The following is a 12514-nucleotide window of genomic DNA, read 5'->3' on the forward strand; positions in this document are numbered from 1 at the left end:
CTCTCCCCCCTGACGATGCGCTCCGGCGGCTGGAGAGCCAGACGACGGGCCGCCCACACCGTGCATCGACCAGAAAGGGGGGGGGGGGGGAGAAGAAACCGGTTCGCCCAGATGAAGAACCGGCGCAGTACCCGTGGCTCCCTCCCCCCCATTCCTTCCTACATCCAAGTGAAGAGAAGAAGACGTGCGGGAGATACCACGAGGGCAGAAATGGATACTGTTCGCCTACGTTTTTCGTGACGGAGGGGCCCGATCCTCGTAATCGATGCCAAGGAAAGGAGGGTGGCCGAAAACGCGGTGCGCTACGCGCGGGACGGGGAAAGCTAGCCCACTGGCATCCTGCCTGCATGTATCTACACATTATAGTTGAAATATAATGTGCATTACGTGCAGCCCAGGCATTAATCGCGGGCGAATTTCGAGAGGTCGTGAACCTTTCATATTCACAAAACTCAGACTGTAGAAACTCTCGTTCAACTCCGGCGACTAGAACACGGGGTGGGGGGGGGGGGGGCAGCGCTTCGACAACGCTCCTCGTCGATAATCATCATCAGCAACCTGTTTTATGCCCACTGCAGGACGATGGCCCCTCCCTGCGATCTCCAATTACCCCTGTCCTTCGTTAACCGATTCCAAATGGCGCCCGCGAATTTCCTAATTTCATCGCTACACCTAGTCTCCTGTCGTCTTCGATTGCGTTTCCCTTTTCTTGGTACCCATTCTGTAATCCTAATGGTCCAACGGTTATCTAACTTGCGCATTACGTGACCTGCCCAGCTCCATTCTTTTCTCTTGATGTATATCAGAATATCGTCTATACCCGTTTGCTCTCTGATCCAAACCGCCCTCTTTCTGTCTCTTAACGTTATGCCTAGCAATCTTCGTTCCATCGCTCTTCGCGCGGTCCTTAACTTGTTCTCAAGCTTTTTTGTCACTCTCCTAGTCTCTGCCCCATATTTCAGCACTGGTAAAATGCACTAATTGTACACCATCTTCATTGATACTGGTAAGCTTCCAGTCAGGAGCTGGCAATGTCTGCCGTATGCGATGCAACCCATTCTTATTCTTCTTTGAATCACCTTTCCTGATCAGGGTTCCCTGTGATTAATTGACCTAGGTAAACATACTCCTTCCCAGATTCTAGAGGCCGACTGCCGATCCTGAACTCTTGTTCCTTTGACCGGCTATTTATCATATTTGTCTTCTGCATATTAATCTTCAGCCCCACTCTTAAACTCTCTCTGTTAACTCCTCAATCATTTATTGTAACTCGTCTGCATTGTTGCTGAATAGAACAATGTCATCGGCAAACCGAAGGTTGCCGAGATATTCGCCGTCGATCTTTACTCCTAAGCCTTCACAGTTTATTAGCTTGAATGCTTATTCTAAGCCCGCAGTGGATAGCATTGGAGATGTGTCTCCTTGTCTGACTCCTTTCTTTATTGGTATCTTCCTGCTTTTATTGTGTAGAATTAAGGCAGCTCTATAACCTCTGTACATATTTTCCAAGGTATTTACCTAAGCGTTCTGTACTCCTCGGTTACGTAATGCCTCTATGACTGGTGGTATCTCTACTGAATCAAATGCCTTTTCATAATCTATGAAAACCTCGTCGATTAGCGAGTTGTCAAAACTTTCGGGACCGGGCACATTCCCGCGTTATTCGAAGGCGATGAAGCGGATTTCTGAAGTGAAGGCGCTAAAATGACGGAGGACAAAGAAGAAACACACTAAAATGACGGAGGAGCGCCTTCACTTCAGAAATCATGCTTAACCAACACGCCCAACTATCCATCCTAACGATGAAGCGGAGGACGAGTCTCGAGATAAAACAACCGCACACAGCAGGAGTCGCCGAGAAGGGCTTAGGGAACGTTCTTGTTAAAACGCGAGTCGCATGCACTCGCAGGCCGGTGCATTCGAAGCTCGCTTCCGAACTTCGGGGGCAAGCCACGGCCGGGCAGAGCTCGCCGCGAGGCAAGCCCCTCTACCTCTCTCCCCCTCCCTCTTCTTTAATTGGGGAGGCGGCCTGATAAAGCGAAGTCCGGGTGTAACGCGCATCGCATCGTCAACTTTACCGATCGAAGAACTGGAGCCAGTTGTAAGGTCCCTAGATATACAAGTGTCAAGGCAGCGCCATTCTTTCATCCCCAGCCGCCGCCCTCCTCATTCCGGCGCTCTACCGCCACTGCCGGTGCGCGATTGGCTCAGTGCGGTCACGTGGTACGTACACGTCACCACACTCATCGCTAACGCCCCCGAGAAGATTCCGGTATTTTTCGCATAGTATGGTTTATGCCAACACACGCATGAATGAAGATTTCATGCGCAGAATACGGTTTCAAAGAAATGTGCTACGACACAAACTACGGGCTACCTGTTTTCGCACGCGCGCTAAGAAGGCTTGAAACCTCTTCGGGGCGTTAGCGGCGCTTCGTGTAGGAGGAAGACTGGAGGAGGAGAAAAGCTGGAAAGGGAGAATGGAGCTAGCTTGAAACTCTTCTGTAGTAATGACGCGTCCGACACGGCTGACACGAGTCATCCAAACTGGCGCAACGAGTGAAATTCAGCGCTTTCAAAACAACGGTCGACATTCGAGAAGCCCGGTAATTCTACGTCGGCGCCTATGACATAAGACAAGCAACGGGCCAGGAAAAAAAAAAAGGCGGGACCGGTTGGCAGAGATTCAGAGCTGAACTGCCGTGCTGCGCGCAAAAGACAACGGACTCGCGCACACAGAGCGGACACAAATCTCTTTGTCCGTGCCGATCGTCTTGTGTGGTAGCTGCCATTAAACTAGCACGTTCAACTTGTGGCTCGTAGTACAGCCCCGACGGTTTTTTCTTTCTTTTTTCCCTCATCTCCTGGGCCACCACTTAAACGGCGAACTTCCTGCAGCTTACCCGTTTAACGAAGAATGCGGCATTTTTTTTTTCGTTCTTTCCTACCAAACTGGAACGGCATCCCGCCTGCGTTTAGAGCTACTGTAACCAGCTCCCACTCCTGTATAGGACTCACACAAAGTATCAGCGGTCGTTAAACTCCTATCGACGGCGAATCTGCCCCGAGGCCAATGCTGCGACAGGTAAACCAGAGCACCCGACTGCCCCTTGTTAGCTTTCTCCTCGTCAGCGTTGCGCTAGACTTTGCTTATTTCAACTGCGGTAAATCGAATGCAAGAACCGCCTCCTCCTGCTCCCAGACACGAGCTAACTTTGTTAAGCGCATAACTCACAACTGCGTTTCGCGGGCAAAGCTTTCACAGTGAGCGACATTGTCCGACCTCCCTTACCAACTTGCACCAAGTGGGCGTCGAACCATCATTTAAACGCCCTTTCCTCCTCCACAATCACAGCGGCGACGAGAAAACAAAAGCGGGAGGTGACGGGGTGCCTATATTCGTGTAAATGCGGTACTCGTCCCGCAGACAGGCAGACGACGTAAAGTAGGCGCGACGGCGATCGCGTTCAACGACCACTATAAACAGCCCCAAACGCGTGACGTTCAAATAATAGGTTCCGGCTCACGTTGAATATGACATACACGCATAGCGAGACCCCGGGTATCCGATCCCACGACCTGAGAGGCGCGACGGATGCCGGCCTCTTTGCTGCTCTAAACACGTACGCGCAGACGCACGCGGACAACGCGCGCATTCAACGGCAAAACGCCACGCTTCGAGAGCGTTCGCGCGCGGAGTAATGCCGGCTAGCACCGGCGCGTCCTTCCGCCGCTTTTCCCATTGTCTTTCGGCCCTTTCGCTATTCGCCACCCCCCACCCCCCCAGCTGACTCAAGAGCTGCGGGAGGGGGAACAGCGTCCCTGGAACAGGAAAAGTCGTCTTCGAAAACGTCTCCCGGGGCGAGAAGCGACGCGTGCAGGCGTACATGCAGCACCGGTTACACTACGGTTAGACCACCGCCCATGCCGAACAAACGCGCTTCCCGTGTTATGGCGGGGGTTTGCCAAATGCGAGACTACCGCCATCCCCCCGGGATGCCACCTTTGACTCGCTAGTTGGTGCACGTGTTGCACAAACAAGATGGCGCCGCACAAACGCCGGGAAACAACGCTGACTTGCACTGCTCGTGCAGTGTTAGAATTATTTCTCGATGTGAAAAAAAGCCTTTCTCGCGAACCCACCTGAAGGTCGCGTTTGCAACGTGTGTACGCATGTATGGCTCCCACGGGCTTGTTTTTTGTACATGCTGTTCTTTCCCTTTTGCTATGTGACCAGCACGATGTTTATAGCTTATGGTTGCCTCCGCTGCCTACCTCAACGCGCTCGTCGTTTGTCCCGTCTGTTTCTTCAAGGATTATTCGGCACCAAAGCGTAGAAGATGCCCCAAAGCAACCGGCTTCGCACACACGGCGAACAAACACGTGGCCGAGGCCAGAGTCTCCCCCGCCCCACGGTACAGGGATGGAGCACGGCCCCGTCGGACGCTGAAAGGCGCCGGCAAATGCACCCGCCACTGGGAGGAGCGGAGCTGGAATGCACAACACGTGGCAGCCATGTGAACGCCGCGACACGTGGAGGACCCCGGCTTGCACAAACAGAAAAACAAGGAACAGCGACTGCTTCCTCCTCCTACGACGACACACCCGAGCGCAGATGCTTTCAGCAGCGGGGCTGCCGCGCCGACAGTTCGGAGAACACGGTTCCGGCTTCTCGCGTTGCCCCCCCCCCCCCCGAACCTTCATTCCGCGCGTACGCCACACTACCACCCGCTTCCGTAGTACTACTGCGAGCGAGGTTTAGGCCCCGTGCCGAGCCTGCCCGCCAGCAGTGGTTTACGACCCGCCGACGACGGCAGCGAAAAGCTTCAAAAAATCGTGAGGGAGGGGGGCACCGCTCGTGTTTGCCAAGTTGCCGAACCACTGAACGAGCTGAATAACCCATGCGAAAGCATCCGAAACCACGGCACGTGTGGCAAGCCGAAGCTTCCTTCTTCGGTGGACGGCAAAACTCGCGGAGGTTACGTCACACGGGCTCCTAGATTAGCGGCCCAAAGTCCGCACTAACGCTCGCTTAAGGCACACCGAAAGCTCGGCGTGCACGAGCGTTTTTTTTCTTTTCTGCATTCCGCGCAACACCGGAAAAGCAGACACCGCGGCAGGGGGAGTCGAACCGACAACCTCGCGCTCACCCAGAGCTCTGTAATCTCCAGCGCGGTCACACTCCCGAGTGACGTCGATCGCATTCACTCTCAAACACGCGCGCGACTCGAAACCGGACGCGACCGGCGTCTTCAGGGCCGACCGGGGTTTCACGGCACTGGCTCGAGCTCGCCGTCTCCTCTGGGTGCCAGGATCGTTGTCGGTCGTATGAGCGAGCGTCCGGTGGCAGAGTCACGCGGAATAATCTCGCGATAAGTATCGCCAAGAAATGACCACTCGAGAATATCGCTCCAAGCTCGTATAACGACAGGGCCCCCCATGCATCAATATATATATAGAGAGAGATGAAACTGCAACGGTGCACGGGAAGTCGATCGTGCACAGGATGCGCAACCGGCATACCAAAGGCCCTCAGAGGTGGCGGGACACGGGCCAACAGGGGAAGCCTCACCAGAGCGCGGTCAATGTCTACCCAGCGGTCGATTTAGGCACCACAGGCCTCCTTGAAGCCCTTGGGTTCCGCGAGAGCAGTGGAAAAGTAAACATGTCCGCAATAGGGATTAGTAAGCGGCGATTGGAGGATTGGTGGAAGAAGAGTAGGGAAACGACAAAAAAACGGAGACGTCCAAAAGCACAGTTCGCAATAGAGGATCAGAAAATTTGGTTGTGGGAGTTCATAGTGTTCTTTTTCATTGTTTAACCTAGGTAGGACATTAGGCAGCACAATAACAAGAGCTTGGCGGCGCAACCCACCGCCCCGTTCCAAAGGGGACGCTCATAACATCCATCCATCCATCCGTCAAGGTCTCTCGTAAGGCCGTGCGAGGTCACCGCCGTAGACAATGGATGGGCGGCCGTTCCGAATCGTTGGCACCAAAGGCCAACGAGCTTTTCCGGCCGGTCGAGTGCACATCGCTTCTGACGGCGATCGCGTCAAGAATAGACCCGGCCACGCAACAATGGACGCGACTAACCCCCGGGAACTGTCTGCGCAAACGTAACGTCCACTCACTAACCTGGCTTTTCTTTTTTTTTTTAAGACTTGTTTCTGCGCTGCTGCTACGCCTTACTGCAGATGCCTACACACCACCCTCATTTTAGTAGCGTGTTGCACGCCCACTTGCGATAAAGTAATAGCACACCAATCGCACAATAGCACACCAATCGAAAGGAAGTGCATTCAAGAGCTTCTCGCGACTCGAAAAGCGACCGGTACATAACGGACGCCGCTGGCCTCACTGTTTAAACTAAGGAACTTGCCACACAATTATAACGCGAAGCCGAAGTGTGCGAGTCCCAGCTAGGCCAGAAGAGAAAAAACAAGCGGAAGCCCCGGATTAAAGCATTAAAGCTGCGATTCAATTACCGTTCACATTTGATCACACCACGCTTTACAAGACAAAAAGAAATCCGGCAGATACACTTACGACTGCTTACGTGTGGGAATGCTAAAGCATTGTACCATTTGTAGACCTCGGACCACCGTGAACGCGCTCGTGTTATACACCGATGACGTGGCGCCACATCGTCCCCATTGGCTACGACGCCAGGTGACCATTGCGCACGCACTAAGCACACGCACTTCAGTCAGCCAGAACCGTGGAGCCGCCGCGGCGTCGGGGAAGAATGCTCGTCTCGCACCCCGGAGACCCGGGTTCGACTCCCAACGGAACGAAATGTGCCAAATTTTCTTTGCAAAGCCATTGATTTACTTTGTTTACAGGAACCTCCCTGAAAAATTGGACGACAATCCGAGCATTTTTTTCTGGCGCGCTTTTCCTCTTTGAGCCGTCGGTCGTTTTTGGTACCATCTTTCGGTCACGTCGACTACGCCGACAGACTTCGGCGTTATTGGGCATAAAATACTTCCGCATTAAAATGCATTGAGCTGTGTTAGTATACCACCGTTTCTCAATAGGGGGGAAAAAAACTGGCTGTGGCTTAGCTAAGGTTAAGCCCAGGACGCGAAGCATACTAGCCTTTATTTTAACGCGACAGCGTTAAGGAGCTCGTGTCGCAGAAAAGCCGGTGTCGTCGGCGTCGGCTCAGGCGTGCGGCGCTTGCTCAGGCGCACATTTCGTTGTCGCGCCGAACGCTGCGTTGCTCGACGCTCACCGCGTCCGATGCGGGGCGCGTAGTCACTGCGCCGTAGCAAAGCCACCTAGAAACAGTCTCTGTAGCACGCCGCAACCTTCGCTTCTCATTTCAACGAGCAGCTCTGTCTCCAGGAAGCATCTCACCTCGTGAGTGTCTAGCAGAGGCAAGCGCAGCTGCTTATATACCGCCGCGACGGCGCGAGTTGGAGCCCCGTTTCTCCTCTGTCGTGACGTCACGGTGTCACGTGGTATTGAAGGCGACACCGCAGCGCCTGAGGAGCTGGGTTGAGCTCTAGTAATATGCTTCGCATAAAAACAAGCCACCGTTATCCGCGAGAAGACGCCGCCTCGAAATTCCTGCACCAGCTAATCATAACGTCACTGATTTTTGCCGCCGTCTCCTCCGTTATAGTTCCAATTTTTATACGGGAAAATGGACTGCGTTCTATTTTTAAATAGACTTGGGAAGGTTTGAAGGTATAGTGAACTACAACGGCAGATATGCGAAGAAATACTTTGAAATCCGTGACGTCACACTGACGTGACAGCCCAGGGGGCTTCGGAGAGAAATTTGAAATACAAATTTGACCGACCTTCTTTCTTCTGATAATCAACCCATTACCGCGAAGTCAACGAAAGTAGAGTTCTTCAAGAATAATTTATCAATCGGTATGATTCAGCGTTTCTCTTTAGTGTAAATTTAGGCTGCGTTCTGCCATGACACTGGAACGACAAGCACGTAGTTCAAAATAAAGCGTGTTCACTCCCTTTTGTTCCGTTTTAGAGCGCAGCTCTTAAGCGCCCGTTCCTGCGTTTAGCGTCGGCGTCACTCGGCGTCGTCCCTCGGCGTAACCGAGCTATCGAGCACAGCGAAGGATGAAAGGGCTAATGAACGACGGATAAACACGGGGCGCTGCGGGGGAATAAAGACGGCGAGAGGGAAGCGCGAGGAGGATGCAAAGGAACCACGAGGCGGAAAGCGGAGGAGGAGGAGGGCACGGCGAAAGCGCGAGTAGAAAAGCGTAGCGCCGCGCAAGACGGGCTCTGCGGCGACGGCCGCTACGTCGAAGTGGCGCCAGAGCGGCGCGCCGTCGTCTGTTCGCCGATGACATGCAGCGAGCGCGTCCACCGATACCATATATGGAAACAAAGGGCTGCATGAGCGGACGCCTGTCTGCGGCGGCTGCTGCTGCGAATGGCGCCCATACGTCACCCACGCGTTGCCCGTCGCGATCTCCTGATTGGAGAGGCAGTCGCGCCACACTTCGCCCAGTTTGCAACGTGCCGCACGATACAGATCGTCCGCGCCTGGCAATTAAAAAAACAAAACACGTGTAAAGCTGCGCTCAAATTTCGCATCAGGGAGTGTCGTAATCGTCGGGTAATTTTCTTTTTCTCTCTTTTTGCATGATCTCTATCAAGAGATGTTTTTTTACGCAAATTTCTAAACAAACCAGCTCCGCTAAGCTACGTCGGCATCAGATATCGATGTCGAAAATCTGCCACACGACCAAGTACCAGCCGAGAAGCAAAAGTTCATTTAGGTCGGCGGCATTGTAGGTAAGCATTCTGGTGCAAAGCTAGCGAAACGATGAGACGCGATCTGGTTGTTTCACCTCCGTTAACCCTGTGTCCCAGATATACTATGTTTACATGCACAACGCATGACATCAATTGATATCAGATCACGAAGCATCAGGCTCGAAAAAAGAAGAATAGAGCAAATGCCTCGCGAAAAATGGACGATGGAACAAGCGAAGCTAAGACAGAAAAGGAAAAGAGACCCCAAAGAATGGAAGAATGATAGCAGGGCCGTGAGCTCACGCAACAACTCAATAGGGTGCGCACCTCGGAGAAAGACAACGACGCCAGAGCCGATGTCACGGAGTGGGGGGAGAGAGAAAGGAGCGAGCGAGAAACAAACACAAGAGAGACCGGGGTCGTAATGAGCGCGGGCAGACAATGCGAAGCCAGCGTCGGGAGCGCACGAAGCGTACTCACTCCGCGCGCGGGGCGGCCAGCGCACAAAGGGAAACGACGGAGTCCCGTCGCGCTTTGCCAGAGGCTCCCCGAGTGAGTAGGCGACGCCGACGACGACGACGCTCTCGCTACGGTGGCACACAATGCGAGGCTCACGCGCAAACCATCACCGCGGAGCCCGGCGCAGAGAGAAAAAGAAATGAAAGGCGACGGCGCGAACGATGCGAGAAACGAGCGAAGGGCTTCGCACGCCGGAGAGCGGGAGAGGGGGAGAGAAAGATCTCGGCGGCGGCTTCGGGCGGCGATTTAGAAGCGAACCAGGTGGAAGGAGGAAAAGAAGAAAAAAAAATGAATAGCTGTGAGAACGGGAGAACAATGGTCGCCCTGACATTGACCTTAGCCTGCTGCGACGGCCAGACAAGCGCCGCAGCACGTGACACGAGAGAGGGGGAGGGAGCGCGGCCGGCGTGCCGTGGGAGTCCATCAAGGCAGCGGGGGTCGGACAACGCTTGTCCGCACGGACGGACGGACGGACTGGCCGGCCGGCCGGTCGGTCGCGGCTTTGCTCAGGCCCGCCAGAAATGAAGAACGCACGCAGCAACGTCGCCTACGCTCCGCGAGCACGTTGGAGCGGAGCGTGACATTCCGCCGCGATGCCAAAAAGAAACCGAGCGAGGGGGGCGGTATAATAAAGAAATGAGCGTGGCGTGCGAACACCGTCGAGAGACGCGTCCGTGCGAGCGGCCAGCTTTACACCGCGTCGAAGCGAGAGAGCGCGCGATCCGAGCGTGAGCGCTTTTCAGGGTCGAGGAGCACACAACGCGCTTCCTATATCTCTGGCGGTTTCGACACGGGCGCCAGCAAAGGTCTGGAGTGAAAAGCTTTTTCGGCCGCGAACGAAGAGGCAGCCAGACACGCACGGACAGCTCATCAAAGCGGCAAGACTAGATTCTTGCCGCCGCCGCCGCAAACGGATCACAGAAAGTACTTTTTTAGGACAGTTCGTACGGTGTGTGTGTGCACGTGTGCGCTGGGGAGATCGCCGTTCGAAATATATATATGTATACACATAAAGGGTAAAATTTCCGTAGCCAAAAATGCTGTGAACTAACAGGGATATCTCCCGTGAAGCCAGCCGAAACACCACCAATAACGAACTTCCATTGAAAAAAAATAATAATAATAAACGTGGCAATATCAAACTCAACCGTTTTCATGCATTCCGACTGACGACTTTTAGCTTGGCGCTGCTCCGCGCTTGTGAAAATCATCTCACCCGTTATATACGAGTTGTGTGGTTGAGGGAAAGCAGATGCAGAATTTTGAAGAAAAAAAAAGAAATAAGAAAATGCAAGCGGTCGCTTTATCCGACACACCGCATGATACACAAAAGCACCTCACCACGACCTTATATAATGTCCTACTAGGAAAAAAGAACAACAGGTTTCCATTTGAGGTGAGTAAATAATGCTCCTGAGCTTCAATTAAAAATAAAATTAAAGGAAAGGGAACTAAACACGGCAACTATACCGCAAACAGCAGTGAGTGACGTTCTCAGGTAGACGCCAGACAAAAAGTGTAAACATATTTTACGCGTTTTCTTCAATAGTTGAGCACAGTGTACGCACGTGCGTAGTAAATCAGGGAGGTTTTGAATCCGCTGACACTAAGCTAAATGACGCTATCGGCCGTGCGTACCAAAAAATGGCAGGCAAAAAAAGAAAGAAAAATGGCACTTGCGCTTGGTTCTATCCAGCTGCTGCTGCGGCAGTACAGATAACAGTTGCTCCTCAGTCGCGACCACATAGTACGTCACACTACCATAGTGTCGTACAGAAAGGTCCTATCCACGGAACAGTGTTTATTCTCTCGGCGGTTAGGCCTAACCGCATTCAATCAAAAGCCCAGCCAAATGACGCCGAACATAAGAGCGCCAGGGACTGCACTGAGAAACGGCGATGCAAGCGATAACGCGCACAACTTATCTGCGGTTATATTATAAACCATCACACACAAAAAAATTTAATTGTCTTCGTTGTAAGCAGCAAGAGTAGTAGCTACGTTCACTTGATTTCTCGAGTCCGCGTGGAGATAAACCTTTTATGAAAGGGACTGACAGTTGGTCAGAATGTGTTGCGAAACGTTGATGGAAATGGAATGACCACGACTTATAGCGATAGAACTCAGCGCGCCGTTCGCTATTTCAGCAGGAAGTGGAAGTTTAAATTCGCAAAGAATGTCTCGAAAAAACAGTGAGCGGCGAGACCTGGCGGTGAAATCTTGGCACTTCGGATGGACTCAATGAGATTTGATTACCATACCCAAGTCGGCTGTTATTAAGTACAACATAATTACTGTATAAAATTGCAGTTGCTACGTCATTAGACGCTGGCTGTGTATTCCACGCTTCGGAAATCAAAAGCGCACGCATGGGTTCGGCAACACGCCGAACTTTGTAACACTCGTAAAGACGTCGTTTCGTCTTCGATCCCACTGGTTTCGTTTTGACTGGTTAAATACCAACGCTGGTGGACAGGAAACCAATAAGACGCGTGGCTATCAACACAGAAATACTTAAACACTTTGGAAGACACGAATCGCAGGAACGTCGACTTGATAAACAAAACAGTACTCTCTCACAGCTACAGCCGCACTTGTCATCAAACTCCCACTAACGCCGGCGCATAATTGCTATCGTCCCCACCTATCACTGCTTTCAGCATGCTTCCAGTGAATGACTACATCCTAACTGCAAATCGACAGAGTATGATAAAAATGTTCCAAGGCATTTTCCACGTTCCCACTTCACGATTAGACATTCTGATCGGTAAGGTTTATAATTACACGAAATAAAGTAGGTACCACGAAAATTACTTGCAAGTCCTTTTAATCTTGGGAACAACGCAAGACTTCGACAGGCCCAGGCTTGAGGAAAACAGGGTGGCTGGCTGCTCTCGCTCTGACCTACGGCGACCCGAGAAGGATGAACTGCCGATGACACACGTCATCCGCGCTGACTTTGACTAGCCCAGGTTACCTGCCGCGACATTACGAAACGAAACCTGCAGGAAAAGAAAAATAATCGCGCGGCGCGTAAATGCCAACGCCGCGGACCAATATGCGCGCCGTCATCGCCAGCTGAACAAGCTCGCAAAGACCCGCCCACCGCCGACGAGAAGCGCCTCCCTCTTGGATACGAATGCCACGCGCCAGCTCACGTCAGGGCGAGCGACGGACAAAAGCCAGACCACCCCCGCCCACTGCGCGTGCAGTCGAGACCGACATGAGCGACGGGGCCCTAACCGCAGCACGAACTA

General features: G+C 52.8%; 1 protein-coding gene across 8 annotated transcripts in view; it reads right to left on the minus strand.

Annotated features, from left to right (window-relative positions):
- heph (polypyrimidine tract-binding protein 1 heph) overlaps positions 1-12514 on the minus strand; it is a 163239-nt gene that overhangs the window by 86886 nt on the left and 63839 nt on the right. The window contains exon 1 of one of the 8 annotated variants that reach the window (XM_065453832.1): positions 12072-12203. The exons of the other annotated variants lie outside the window; for them this stretch is intronic. The gene's annotated coding sequence lies outside the window, so the exon portion shown is untranslated. Of the gene's footprint in view, positions 1-12071; positions 12204-12514 lie in introns of those variants that run through there. 8 annotated transcript variants of the gene reach the window in all.

This window comes from Dermacentor albipictus, chromosome 9 (genome assembly GCF_038994185.2).
Source record: "Dermacentor albipictus isolate Rhodes 1998 colony chromosome 9, USDA_Dalb.pri_finalv2, whole genome shotgun sequence".
NCBI classification, from domain to species: Eukaryota; Metazoa; Arthropoda; class Arachnida; order Ixodida; family Ixodidae; genus Dermacentor; species Dermacentor albipictus.